This window comes from Felis catus, chromosome D4, assembly GCF_018350175.1.
Source record: "Felis catus isolate Fca126 chromosome D4, F.catus_Fca126_mat1.0, whole genome shotgun sequence".
NCBI lineage: Eukaryota > Metazoa > Chordata > Mammalia > Carnivora > Felidae > Felis > Felis catus.
Genome location: NC_058380.1, coordinates 23149802 through 23164723, shown reverse-complemented (window position 1 = coordinate 23164723; position 14922 = coordinate 23149802). Strand labels below are relative to the sequence as shown.

Below are 14922 nucleotides of genomic sequence, written 5' to 3'. Positions count from 1 at the left end.
AAAAAACATTCATTTCATACACAAAAAGTTGAAATCTGATTACTTAATCAGGTATCCTGATCAATTTCAAAGAAAAATAGAATAAAAAATTAAAATTTAATTTCAAATGCCACTGAAAAATATCTGTGACTATATATACATTGAAAATGAATGTTATATATGTACAGACTAAAAATTAAATATGAATTTATCTATTCCAGATATTAATACTTTTAATTCATATCTTTAGTAAAGCACTTAGACATGTTACAAATAGAAAAATGTATACATAAACCACAGTTCTTAACTGACGTCAGTAAACATAGGAACATAAAATCAGAAAAGAAGATTATGCCAGAATCCAATATATCTCCAAGGTATTGCTAAAAGTGCAACAATTTGAACAAGTTGTACTTGAAACCCAGGTCCAACAGACCTGAAATAATGGTGCAAAATGTGCAAAACACAAGAACCATTACAATATTAAAGAGAAAAATATTAAAGCAAGAATTAAATGGAATAATCAAAAGACAAAAAGCATCAAGTTAATTGTACACACCCATCAAAATCTCAGAGGGAAAACAAACTGTATAATTCTACGTTCTCATTTCATGCTTTTCTTAAACTTGAAACTCAGAGTTTCAAAGATTGGTTGTTACTAGAATATCCTGAACAGATGACACCATATCCACACATCCACATTTTAATAGACTGCCACTCTTGAATGACCCAAACCATCTGGGACCAAACACCAAATTTTAAAAATGTATTTCCTTTTCCCATTGGTTGAGAACCCTTGCGCCTCTGTCCCCCTGCTCAACACTTCCATCATAGGTGTGCAATAAAGGGAGAAGACATCAGATGCAAACAATGCTGGCACGTCATAACAACTCACATACAAAGTTTGATAAAGTAGTTGAAATCCACAGTTCATTCTCAAAGCAAGATTTGATTTATGGTTTCTCACTGAAGGGTTTCCTTTCTTTTAACATATATGATTGCATGCATGCTAAGTAGCTATATATTAGAAACCAAGCCTCAAAAACTACTTTAAGAAGGAAACATCAGACACCAAATTACTTTCCACACAGGGAATGATGACAGAGTATGAAGGAGTGTAAGACTATCTAATTTTGCTATCTATCGCTTCTATTTTATAGGGCCTTTGAGCCTTGATCTGGTTCTTAACATGTCCTCCCAGGAATGTCACGCTCCCATAGACACAGTCAGCAATTCTCCATGTTAACTCCATCCTCTCTTCCGCTGTTTCAGTGCGAGTAAAGGAAAAATAATTTTACTATAAACAAAAGCAGCTTTGATCTAACTCTCATTTTTTAAAGTAATTTATTCTTAAACATCAGCATTTGAATTCTTAATGGCAAATTATCTGCTACACGTTTCATGAGTGATGAAGATTAACCAATATACTCATATCACAAAGTAGACGGCTGCTGGCCTCAAACAACAAACACTAACTCAAATATTCTAACCGTGAGGTATCTTGCATGATGTCACAGAACTGAAAGAAAGACTTGGTAGCCATTTAGTCCTATATTTTGCAACTCCTCTGTCTGGAACTCTCTCATACACTGAAAGACTATTATGATTTTTCTTTTCTTCCCTACTGACAGTTCTACCCAGGGTGAGGGGAATGAAGGTGATGCAACCATACTAGAAAAAGGAGATAAGCTAATGAATACGGTGGAGGAGGTTCCACATTCACATGTGGTGTTGTATATAATGTGATCGTGGATGAGTGCCGTGGATGAAATGATGTGTTTCAGGCCAGGCAATTGGCAGCTTCACTGTGCCCAAAGAAGGTTCACTGGGCTGTCATTGACAGGAAAGATTCACTAAAATCAGTGAGATAGGCCCTAAATGTTTTTAGTTCACCTCATTGTCAGCCCAAGTGCCCCATTGTTCAAATAAGATTCATAGTTGGGTTGCTTTCACTATACAAATAAAAGGACCCAAGAACTTTCCTATAACAATGGATTTTTTAAATTGGCATATTAAATCCCTCCCTCCTCCATTCCCAAATCAAGGCACCCCTCCAATGACTTTGATTAATCCTTTTGTAGAATTATGAACTTGGAGAGCTTTTGAAAGGAGAACGCATTGAATGCCAGGTGGGATTTAGCCAAAGCTGTCACAGCTCTGGTTGTTACCCCTTATAATCCATCTTCCTGAATCAAAAAGCAAACTGTGAACAAACAGCTTAGGCAGTTTTTTTGAAGATACACTCCTGTCTTTCTAGGAGAGATTAAGTCATGACTACAGTTTGTTTGGAAAATGATTATCCACATTAAAATTATTAAATTCATGTAGCATCTCTTTTAGCCATAATGTTTTATAAAGTTTCATCTCTGGATCACAATAATAATAATGTTCACGTTTTTATACTGAAACACAGACCTCGTCTATAGTCTTTCAAAATATCAATTTTTTTGCATTTGCCACAAGAATACACAAGATGTTGACTTTCATACTTTTAAGTAATGAGGATTCAGTCTCTACCTTTAAAAAGGAATCACAGCCATACCAGTTATGAAGAGAAGGGCATTATTTTAGTATTTATTCCAAACAACCAGGCTCCATAGAAGTCACATTCATGTCCTGCTGCAACAGGGACACAGATTAGGTAGCTAAGAGCTTGAGCAAGAAGGAAAAGATAAAGCCACTCCTGTGATAGATTTCAAAAGTAAAGTGTTTTCCCTTACAATGGGAGTTTTCATCTGGCACCTGGGTGGCTCAGGCAGTTGGGTGTCCAACTTTGGCTCAGGTCATGATCTCATGGTTTGTGGGTTCGAGCCCCATGTCGGGCTCTGTGCTGACAGTTCAGAGCCTGGAGCCTGCTTCAGATTCCCTGTCCCCTTTCTCTCTGCCCCTTCCCCATTTGTGCTCTGTCTGTCACTTTCTCAAAAATAAATAAACATTAAAAAAATTTAAAAAAAAGAATGGGAGTTTTCATCATGGTAAATGGATATAAATCTTAGAAAACAATATACTCTCTTTAAATATCTAAGCAGTCAGCCCCCTTTGTATCACCAACTACTGCATATTTGATACTCAAGGTATTTTTGGTATTCAAATAATCCTTGAATTGAAATGGGGGCAGGAGATTGTTCAACAAATACTAAATGGTTGCCATGTATCCGGCTCCATAGCAGGTCTTTTTTTTTTTTTTTAATTTTTTTTTTTTAATTTTTTTTTTCAACGTTTATTTATTTATTTGGGACAGAGAAAGACAGAGCATGAACGGGGGAGGGGCAGAGAGAGAGGGAGACACAGAATCGGAAACAGGCTCCAGACTCTGAGCCATCAGCCCAGAGCCTGATGCGGGGCTCGAACTCATGGACCGCGAGATCGTGACCTGGCTGAAGTCGGACGCTTAACCGACTGCGCCACCCAGGCGCCCCTCCATGGCAGGTCTTAGATAAACAGGATTGATAAAACACTGGCCCTCCCTTCTTGAGCTCAGAGTCTAGTAAAGGAGACAAACACGTAAACAATAGACTACTAAGCATTATGATAAAAGCCACAATAGAAGGGTAACCATTGGGTTGAATAGGCAGAACTCCAGAGAATATGGGGGGGGGGAGTGACAAAAAATTCATGTGCTCCCGTCACAGGCCCTTTGTAACCAATCCACAGACTCATTTTTCTCTTACTCTTTGAAGGAAAAGTTGGGTGAAAAGAGATCCCATAATTTCCTTAAACACTCTACTTTTAAGTCAGCTGTAGTGCCAAGAATAATCTAGCTCCGTAATTAAAATGTCCACTCTAATTTAATAATCAAAACACCAAATACACTTAAAGTGAAAAATTCCCTCTGTCAAATTGGTAGTACTTTTAGGCTGGGAGGAAAGAAAGATATTGTCTTCCTTTTCTCTATTTCCCTGCCATGCCATTTTCTTACCCACCCCTTACCCAGCTCCACATATAAATTTGCCTCTGCTTTCACCAGAGATGGAGCGAGACAAAGGGAAGACAAGGAAGCATCAGGAAGTGTCTTGACTCAGCTGGTACCCTTAGAATCTGAACAAAATAGATTCTTTCTCTCATAAGGTGCTTTCATGTATTTATTCCGCAAATATTAATTGAACACCAATTACATGCTAGGCACTGTTCCAAACATTGAGGATACCTAATAAGAAAAACAAAGCCTTTGAGTCTATGGACTTTATAGTCTAGTGAGGGCTATGAGAAAAAGAAAAAATAAATAGGAAAAGGAAACAGGGAGCATGTAAGGGGTAAATGCTATTTTACCTAGGTCAATCAGGAATGCTCCTTCTGGTAAGGTGATATTTGAGCAGAGATGTAAAACACAAACAAACAAAAAATCTAAAGGATTTAAGCCAGCAAACACCACAGTAAAGAGCACTCCAGACTGAGAGATAATAATTGCAAAGGCCCTGAGGCAAGCAAATGCTGGGTATGTTCAAAGAATAGCAAGAAGGCCAGTAGCATGGCTAGAGTACAATAAGGAAGGAAAGAATATTGGAGATGAAGCCATATGGAGTTCATATAGAAGGTACTCAGAGGCCACTGGGCTTTTTTCTTCTTAGTGAAAAAGAGAATCTTTTGAAAGTTTTGAGCAGAGATGGAAAATTACATATATATTTTAAATATCACTCTGATTTCCCAGCACCTGGAAGGTTCAGTCGGTTAAGTGTCCAACTTTGGCTCAGGTCTTGATCTCACGGTTCGTGAGTCCGAGCCCTGCATCGGACTCTGTGCTGACAGCTCAGAGCCTCCTTCAGATTCTGAGTCTCCCTCTCTCCCTGACCCTCCCCTGCTCACGCTCCAGCTCTCTCTTTCTCAAAAATAAATAAACATTAAAAAAAAATATTTGAAGTCACTCTGGCTTCAAGGTAGAAAACAGAGCATAAGGTAAGCAAGAAGCAGGAAGACAGTTTATACGCTACTTTAAGATTTGAGACGGGGCGCCTGGGTGGCTCAGTCTGTTAAGCGTCTGACTTCAGCTCAGGTCACAATCTCGCAGTCAGTGAGTTCGAGCCCCGCGTTGGGCTCTGGGCTGATGGCTCGGAGCCTGGAACCTGTTTCAGATTCTGTGTCTCCCTCTCTCTGCCCTTCCCCCATTCATGCTCTGTCTCTGTCTCAAAAATAAATAAACGTTAAAAAAAAATTAAAAAAAAAAAAGATTTCAGACAAGAGATGATGGTGGCTTGAATTACTATGATAGAGAAGAACGAAATAGAATTGGATAAATTCTGGATATACTATAAGAGATTTAATGATGGACCAATTATGGGATATATGAGTGAGAAAGAAGGCAAAGGTGACTCCAAAGTTGTGACCTGAGAAACCCAAAGAAACATGTTGCTAGTCACTGAACTGGGGGGGAAATGTGACAAGATAAGGTTTGATTAAACAGCAACAAACAAAACATGGGTTTTATATTGTACATGTTAATTAAATCTTCCTATTTGACACCTAGGTGTCATAATAAGTATAGAAATAAGTATAGAAATAACCTGTTCAGTATTCAAAATAGGAGTTCAGAGAAGTTCAGCCTGGTAAGCACACGTCATATGTAAAGACATAAGCATGGAAATGTATGGGTTCAGAGTGAAATCAGGCTAATTACCTGAAAAACAATAGTTGAGACTACATTTAAGATACATCAAATTATTAGGATGAAATATGTTATCATTAATAAATCAAATATCACCTTTAACTAAAGATTCCTTCATTTCAAAACACGTAAGTATGAAAAAGAAAAACATTTTATATCTACTTCCAATGTTAACCATTTATCGTGGAAAGTAAAATGGTAGCTGACAGGTTAGAAAATTATCAAAAAGATTGTCCAACTACAGAGAAAAAGATTTAAATAAATGCTTAAAATAAATTCAAAGAGAAGCGTTCATAGTTGCAACTTGGAATCAGTTGCTTTATTGCCATTAAAAATGTAAAGTCAGTAAGATTTTTTATAAAGACAGTTTCATGTCAAATAATTCATTTCCTTCATTTGAAGTATGATTATCTCCTGAGATTTTGCTTCTCTTGAGAGTGATAACACAGTATATCGATTTAAATAAAACTGTTTTTAAAATAGTTTCAAAAAGTCACTAAAGAACCTGGAACCTACAGCCAGCAACAACTAAGCCTGAGGATGAGTCGGAATCTGATTTCCAGAGTTACAACATCCTAAAACTCAAAATGTCCAGTTTTCAACAATAAAGTATGAGGAATGCAGAGAAATAAAAAAGTATGCTCCACTCAAAAGAGAAAAAAGGAAATTACCAAAAACTGTTCATTAGACTTCAGTCATTAGACTTGCTAGACAAAAACTGTCTAAAATATACCCAAAGAGCTAAAGGAAACCATGGACAAAGAACTAAAGGAAATCAGGAAACTGACATTTCAACCAATATAGAATATCAAAAAAGAGACAGACTTACAAAAAGGAATCAAATAGAAAGGTTGAAGCTGGAGGGGCACCTGGGTGGCTTAGTTGGTTAAGCGTATGACTTCAGCTCAGGTCATGATCTCACGGTTCATAAGTTTGAGCCCCCTGTCGGGCTCTGTGCTACAACTCAGAGCATGGAGCCTGCTTCAGATTCTGTGTCTCCCTGTCTCTCTGCCCTTTACATACTTGTCCTTTCTCCCTCTCTCTCTGTCTCTCTGTGTCTCGCTCTCTCTCAGTAAATAAACACTAAAAGAATAATGAAAAAACAAAGGAAAGAAAGAAAAAAAAAGAAAACCTGAAGGTGGAATGTACATTAGCTAAAATGAAAAATGCACTAGAGGAATTTAACAGCAGATTTGGGCAGGCTGAAGACAGAATCAGTAAACATAAGATATGTGAAATGTAATTGAAAGAAAAAAGAAAGCTGATGTACTTACATTAACATCAGACAAAGTAAATTTTAGAGAAAAGAAGATTACATGAGAGAATGAGGGTCATTTTATAACGAGAGAGTGGTCAAATGATCAATAAAACATAAGAATCCTAAACACTGATGTACCTAATAACAGAGTTTCAAAATATACGAAGGAAAAATAGGACTTACTGGAGAAATAGTCAATCCACAATTATAGTCAAAGATTTCAATAGTGCTCTCTCAGTAAGTGACCAAAAAGACAAAACAATCACTATGGACATAGAATATTTGAAGCTAATGTCAATCAATTTGACATAATTAACATTTATACAATACTCCACAGGCAACAAAAGAATATACAAGTACACAGACAAGATTTACTAAGATAGGAGCACCTGGGTGGCTCAGCTGGCTAACGTCCAACTTCGGCTCCGGTCATGATCTCATGGTCATGAGTTAGAGCCCCACTTCCAGTTCTGTGCTGACAGCTCAGAGCATGGAGCCTACATAGGATTCTGTATCTCCCTCTCTCTCTGCCCCTTCCCTGCTCATGCTGAGTCACTCTCTCTCAAAAATAAATGAACATTTAAAAAAAAAAAAAGATTTACCAAGATAAAACACACTCTGTATTGAAACATAAACATAAATCTCACACACACACCACCACTACCAACAGCAAATAAATTTAACTATTAAAATTGGACAAAGTGTGTCCACCTACCACAGGGAATTTTTTAATCAACATCAGAAAAATCTGGGGGCACCTGATTAGCTCAGTTGGTTAAGCATCCAACTCTTGATTTTGGCTCAGGTCATGATATCACAGTCATGGGACTGAGACCCACATGGGGCTCCACAGTGAGTGTCAAGCCTGCTTTGGATTCTCTCTCTCTCTCTCTCTCTCTCCCCCCCCCTTCTCTCTGCCCCTCCCCAGCTTGTGCACGTGTGCTCTCTCAAAACGAACAGACTTTAAAATAAAAGAAAACTCTTTCAAAATCTTCCAAATATAGTACAACCTTGGATTACAAGGAACTTGTTCTGCAGGTGTTCCACAAGAAGAGGGAACATTTCTAGTAAATTTTAACTTGATAAATGAGCAATGTCTTGCAATACGAGTAGTACGTGATGCCAAACGCCACATAATCACAACTGAGCCGATGGTTCTTCTCTCTCTCTCTCTCTTGCTGCGGGATTATGGGAGATCGTCTCCCATGCTCAGATGCTCGGTCTCAGGCCATGGTGTTTGGGAGAAATCAGTGATTTTTCAGAACATTGGAAGGTGCCCACAACTGCCACTAGTGTAAATTTTTGTCACTTCAAAGCACCTATGGATAGTCCTTTGCTTTTCCGTACAAGAGTAAGGTTAGGAATGCTTTGCTTCATTCTAGGTCAAGTTGCCTGCAGGTATAGACCTTTCCTCTGCTGCCTTATTGCCAGTTACATTAAAACAGTATATGACAAGAGTTTACTAGTACTGTAGTGTAGTCAAATTCCATTAGTGACAGTGAAAGTCATCCTACACAATAACCCGCCTCTGTCATCTCCCTCACCCCAGCCACGAAGGTTTTCAAAGGTTAGTGCAGGTTAATTCTTTATTTTTCTTTATATTTTGTATTTCTTTATTATTTTGTATTATATGTGATTATATACAATTCTATATATATATTTTATATGATTATTGTAATCACTTTTATATGAATATTTTGGGGTTGTGGAACAAATCATCTGAATTTCCATTATTTCTTATGGGGAAATTCCCTTTGATATACAAGTGCTTTGGATTACAAGCATGTTTTTGGAACGAATTATGCTTGCAAACCAAGGTTTTACTGTATTTGGAAATTAAATAAAACTTCTAAATAACCCATGAATCGGATCAAAGAAGAAACCAAAAGGGAAATTAAAAGTATTTTGAACAGTTCAAAAGTATTTGAACATACTGCAATTCAGTTAAAGCAGTGTTTAGAGAAAAATTTATAGCACTAGATCCCTGTATTAGAAAAGTCTCAAATCAGTGACTTTAGCTTCTACTTTAAGCAACTAAAAAAAGAAGGGCAAATTACAGCCAACGTAAGTAAGAGAAAATAAATAATAAAAACCCGAGAGGAAATCAACGAAATAGAAAACACATACAAAAAATAAAGTAGAGAAAATCATTTAAACCAAAAACTAGTTCTCTGAAAAGATTAATAATAATAATAACAACAACAACAACAACAAACCTCTAACCAAACTTACCAGGTAAAAACTAAAGAAGTCACAAATTACCAATATCAGGAATGAAAAGGGGAATATCACTGCAGACCCTCAGCATATTTGAACAATAATAAGGGAATGTTCTCAACAATTTTTTACTAATAAGTCTGGAAACTCAGATGGAATAGGTAAATTTCTTAAGAAATGCCAACTATCACAACTCGCTAATATGAAATAGATAATTTGAATAGCTTTGTAACTGTAAAGGAAATGAATTTTTAATTTAAAAACTCCCGGGCGCCTGGGTGGCGCAGTCCGTTAAGCGTCCAACTTGAGCCAGGTCACGATCTCGCGGTCCGTGAGTTCGAGCCCCGCATCAGGCTCCGGGCTGATGGCTCAGAGCCTGGAGCCTGTTTCCGATTCTGTGTCTCCCTCTCTCTCTGCCCCTCCCCCGTTCATGCTCTGTCTCTCTCTGTCCCAAAAATAAATAAACATTGAAAAAAAAAATTAAAAAAAAAAAAAAAAAAACTCCCAAAAAAGAAAATCTCCAGAGTCCTATGGTTGCACTGGAAAATTCAACCAAGTGTTTAAAGAAGAAATACCACCAATTCTACAAAATTTCTTCCACAAAATCACTTCCAGAAAACAGAGCAGGAGGGAACACTTTCTAATTCATTTTACAAAATACAACCCCGATACAGAAATGAGAAAAAGTCAGTACAAAAATAAGGAAACTACAGACCAATGTCATTCATGAATACACATGTAAATATCCTTCACATAATACTAGCAAACAGAATTCAACAACTACATAAAGGGAATTATATACATAACTAAGTAGCATTTATTCTAGGGATTCAAAGCTGGTTCAGTATTAGAAAATCAATCAGCATAATCCACCTATTTAAGAGACTGAAGAAGACTAATCACAGGATCATATCCATTAATACAGAAAACACTTGATGAAATTCAACATCCATTCATGATTAAAAACTCTCAGAAAGAAACTTAACAGAAGACCATAGGGGAGGGGAAGGAAAAAAAAAAAAAAGTTAGAGAGGGAGAGAGCCAAACCATAAAAGACTCTTAAAAACTGAGAATAAACTGAAGGTTGATGGGGAGTGGGAGGGAGGGGAGGGTGGGTGATGGGCACTGAGGAGGGCACCTGTTGGGAGAAGCACTGGGTGTTGTATGGAAACCAATTTGTCAATAAATTTCATATTAAAAAAAAAAACTCTCAGAAAAAGAGCAAAAGAGGGAAGTTCTTCAACTTGACAAAGAGCAACTACAAAAAAACCTACAGTTAACATGATGTTTACCGTGAAACACTGAATGTTTCCACCCTAAGATATGGAACAAGCCAAGTCTGCCCACTCTCACCAAATAAACACAGTGTTCAAAGTTCTGGCCAGTGCAATAAAGTACAGAGATAATAAAGGGGGAAATAAAACTGCCCCTATTTGTAGACGATATGATTGTCCAAAAAAAATCTAAAGGAATCTATAAAAACATCTCTGAGAATTTATATGTGAGGTCAGCAAGGTCAAAGAATACAAAATAAGCATACAAAATCTATTCTATTTGTATATATTATCAGTGAGAACACAGACACAAAAGTTTAAAATGCACTATCACAATCACTACAAAATAAAATATTTATGTGTACAAAACATGTTCAGAACTTAGATGCTGAGAGTTACACAATATTTACGAAAGAAATTTAAGAAGACACAAGTGGAGAGCTATACTATGTTCATAGTCTGGAAGATTCAACATACTAAAGTCAGTTCTCCCCCACTGACATACAATTGCTATCAAAATGCCAGTAGATTTTTTTTTATAGACACAACTTTCTACAGTTTATATGGAAAAGCAAAGGAACTGGAGTAGCTAACACAATTTTGAAAAAAATGAGTAAAGCAGAAAGCATCAGTCTATCCAATTTTAAAACTTAGCTTAATACAGCTACAATAATCAAGACTATGTGCATAATTAACACAGATAGACGCATACATCAATGAAACTGAATAGAGAACCCAGCAATAGAACCATACAAATATGTTGAATGAATTTTTGACAAGGTACAAAAGCAATTCAAAGTACAACAGCCAGCTTTTCAATAAACAGCACTGGAGCAAGTGGACAACATTTCGCCAAAACAAATGAACTTCAGCCAAAGTCTCATACCTTACATAAAAACTAGGGGTGCCTGGGTGGCTCAGTTGGTTAAGCGTCCAACTCTTAATTTTGGCTCACTCATGATCTCCCTGTTTGTGAGATAGAGCTCTGCCTCTGGCTCTGTGCTGACAGCACAGCTGACCTTCTTGGGATTCTCTCTCTCTCTCTCTGTCTGTCTGTCTGTCTGTCTCTCTCTCTCTCTCTCTCTGCCCCTCCCCCCCACTCACGCTCTCTCTCTCTCTCTCTCTCTCTCTCTCAAAATAAATAAACCTTTTAAAAAATTAACTCAAATGGATCACAGATTTGAATATAAAACATAATACTATAAACTTTAAAAAAATAGGAGAAACTCTTCAAGATCTAAAGGTAGGCACAGAGATCTTAGATGTGACACCAAAAAGTGACCCATAAAAGGAAAAGTTTACCAACTGATCTCCATCAAACTTTAAAACTATTGCTCTGCAAAACACTGTTAACAAGATGATAAGACAAGCTATAGACTGGGAGGAAATACTACTTGCAAATCACATGTCTGACATAACATTAGTGTCAACAATATATAAAGAACTCTGGCAACTCGCTGGTAAAACAAAACAAAACAAAACAAAACAAAACAACCAAATGATCCAATTAGAACATGGACAAAAAACACAAAGAGACATTTTTTCACCAAAAGACAGATGGCAAAGAAGCCAAATAAAAATGTTTAATATCATTTGTCATTCAGGAAGTGCAATTCTAACCACAATGATGTATCACTACACACTTATTGGAACGGCTAAAGAAAAAAAGTTTTTTAATAGTGACAACACCAATGCTGGCAAGGAGGATGAGAAACTGGATTACTCACGCTGTTGATAAAAATATAAAACAGAACAGCCACAGTTTCTGCATCTTAAAAAAACTAAACATGCAACTTGGTGATCATCCTACTGGGCATTTATCACAGAAAAACAAAGACTTATGTTCATACAAAAACCTATACACAAATGTTCACAGTGTTTTTATTCAAAACCAGAAAACCCCAGCTGTTGTTCAACCAATGGTTAAAAAGACTGGAGAACATCCATGCTATGGAATAGTATTCAGCATTAAAAAAAGTGAAGTGATACACACAACAGCCTAGATGAATCTCCAGAGAACTAAGCTGAGTAAAAAAGGCAAATTCCGGCAAGTTACGTTAGGATATGATTCCATATATGTAAAATACTACTGGAATGGCAAAATTATAAAAATGGAAAAACAGATGCAGGAGGGTACGGGCATGTGGGAAGTGTGGCTATAAAATGGCAATTGGAGGAAAAGCTTAGTGACAGGAGTATTCTATACCTTGACTGTATCAATGTCAATATCTTTGTTGTCATATTATACTATAGTTTTGTAAGATATTCTGATTGGAGGAAGCTGGATAAAGTATACATGAGCTCTATCTCCTTTTTTAAAATTTTTGTTATGTTTATTTAGTTTTGAGAGACAGAAAGAGCATGAGCACGGAATGGACAGAGAGAGAGGGAGACACAGAATCTGAAGCGAGCTCTATTTCTTACAACTGCATGTGAATCTGCCTACATCTCAAAATAAAAACTTTAATTTTAAACACTCAAAACGAATGGGAAGATATGAATGTTTGTGAGCTTGATTATGATTTCAGTATCAAAACTCATCAAGTTCTAGGGTGCCTGGGTGGCTCAGTCGGTGAAGTGTCCAACTTGGGCTCAGGTCATGATCTCGCACTTCATGAGTTCAAGCCCCATATCTGGCTCTGTGCAGAGCTCGGAGCCTGAGGCCTACTTCAGATTCTGTATCTCCATCTCTCTCTGACCTCTCCCCCACCCCCGCCTCATGCTTTGTCTGTCTCTCAAAAAAATAAAGCATCATTAAAACAAAAGACAGTTTCAAAACTCACCAAGGGGTACACTTTAAAATGTATGCAGTTTTTTGCATATCAGTTATGTCTCAAGAAAGGTGGGTAGGGGGAAGATACTGTATTTCTCTTCCTTTCCCTTTCTGAGTAATTCAGTCTTAAAGCCAGTAGGTGAACCAAGCAAAATGGGCATAGACACCAAAAGGGCGAGAGGAGGGCACTTAGAGAGGCATCGGCAGTGTCCCAGAGCTGAAAGTCAGAGCCTAAGCAGCATGAAGAGAGGCTTGGCATAGAAGCATTCCCTGGTGCAGCATGGGTGTCTAGGTGACAGAGCTGCCACACACATTGATATCTAAGCAGTAGAAGTGGATATCCATACATGGAGGAGACAGTGGTAGTGATGAGAAATTGCTTCCATACAGGATGACTGATTGAACAAGTAAATATATTAAAAAAGTAATGGAACCAGATTTCTCACTGTTAGAGAAAGAAGTTAAAAACTTGGAAAGGTAGAAAACTAGAATGGACCCTGTGGTGTTAGATGATAACTGGAGGTATTGGTGTGAACTCGTGAAATCTCAACATATATAGATATAGACAGAAATAAACTGAGATTTAAATGTGTGAACATGTGTGTATGTGTGTGCATGCTTATACATACACATATTCTCTAGCTCTGTTTACTGAAAGAATCTACAAGCAGCAACATCCTAATAATAACGAATACATCTAGCACACTGATCTTGGCTTATCAATACCATTCTCCGTTAAAGAAAACAGGGCTCCCTGGAAAAATGGCTGAACCCAGGATTCTGCAGGGAAAAGTATACAATGAGTCTAAAACATCTTTTTGTGTCAGAAAGTAGAAATCGATTGAGAGAAATCAAGAGAACAGAGAAGTCAGACTGAAGTCATGAGCTAAATGTGACAATTTGGACACCAAAATATTGATAGTGGCAGACTGAATTAAACCAAGTGGGAAACCAATTGTCTATATTGATAGAAATAGCAAGGAAACTAATTAACTACTTAATTGACGTGGAATGAGACACTGGTTTTTGTTTTGGAATGAGGTATTCAAATTTAATAAGAATGTTTTAATATTGACTCAGGAGAATGTGAATATATATTACTAACACAATTAAAAATTAAATACAAATATGTAGCTCATGACCTGAAGGGTCTTACCTTCCATTTGGGAGATATATCATATATTGTGAGACCTCTAGGACTTTTCTGCACAGCATATTTTTCCAGTTCCTCTAGGTAGTAGCTGAGTAGCTACAGGGCAAATGAAGAGGTTGGAATGTAAAATGGCTCCTGTATTTCTTCTTTGGATGTTCAGGTGCTGCTGATACTGAGACCGTCTGGGGAAGGGAAGGTTGGAGATAAAGGAAGACAACAGGTTAACTTTGGAAGATCTTACACTGAGGATGTGTTAGCAAGCAGGGGGGTTCCTTGCTTTGAAACTCAGAGGAGTACCGGTGCTGAAACGCCTAACCACGTGAGCAGATAACTCACCTAAGGAGGCTGGAGAAAAAGAAAGGATTTGGACCAGGGCAGATTCCTGGGTTAATCAGACATTTAGGAAAATCTTTGTGCTGTTTGGAACGGGATGGTTTATAAGCAAGCACAATTATGACTAAACATGGTAAGCAAAACACTAAAAATTCAGAGTCAGAAACCACCCAAATGTCAACAGAAAGTGGAATTTCATATTCTACCACTTAATAAAAAGTTATCATACAACTGTTATGAAAGTTAACAATGACATAAATATGTTTACGATAGTGTTTTTCATTTGGACTACATATCATTTAAGCAACGTTAAAAACAGGCACACCAAGGGGTGCA

At 37.3% G+C, this 14922-nt stretch overlaps 1 protein-coding gene across 1 annotated transcript in view; it reads right to left on the bottom strand.

Moving 5' to 3' along the window:
- LOC111556292 (spermatogenesis-associated protein 31D4-like) overlaps window positions 1-14922 on the bottom strand; it is an 88519-nt gene that overhangs the window by 72499 nt on the left and 1098 nt on the right. The window contains exon 2 of the mRNA XM_045042622.1: window positions 14257-14435. The gene's annotated coding sequence lies outside the window, so the exon portion shown is untranslated. The remainder of the gene's footprint in view (window positions 1-14256; window positions 14436-14922) is intronic.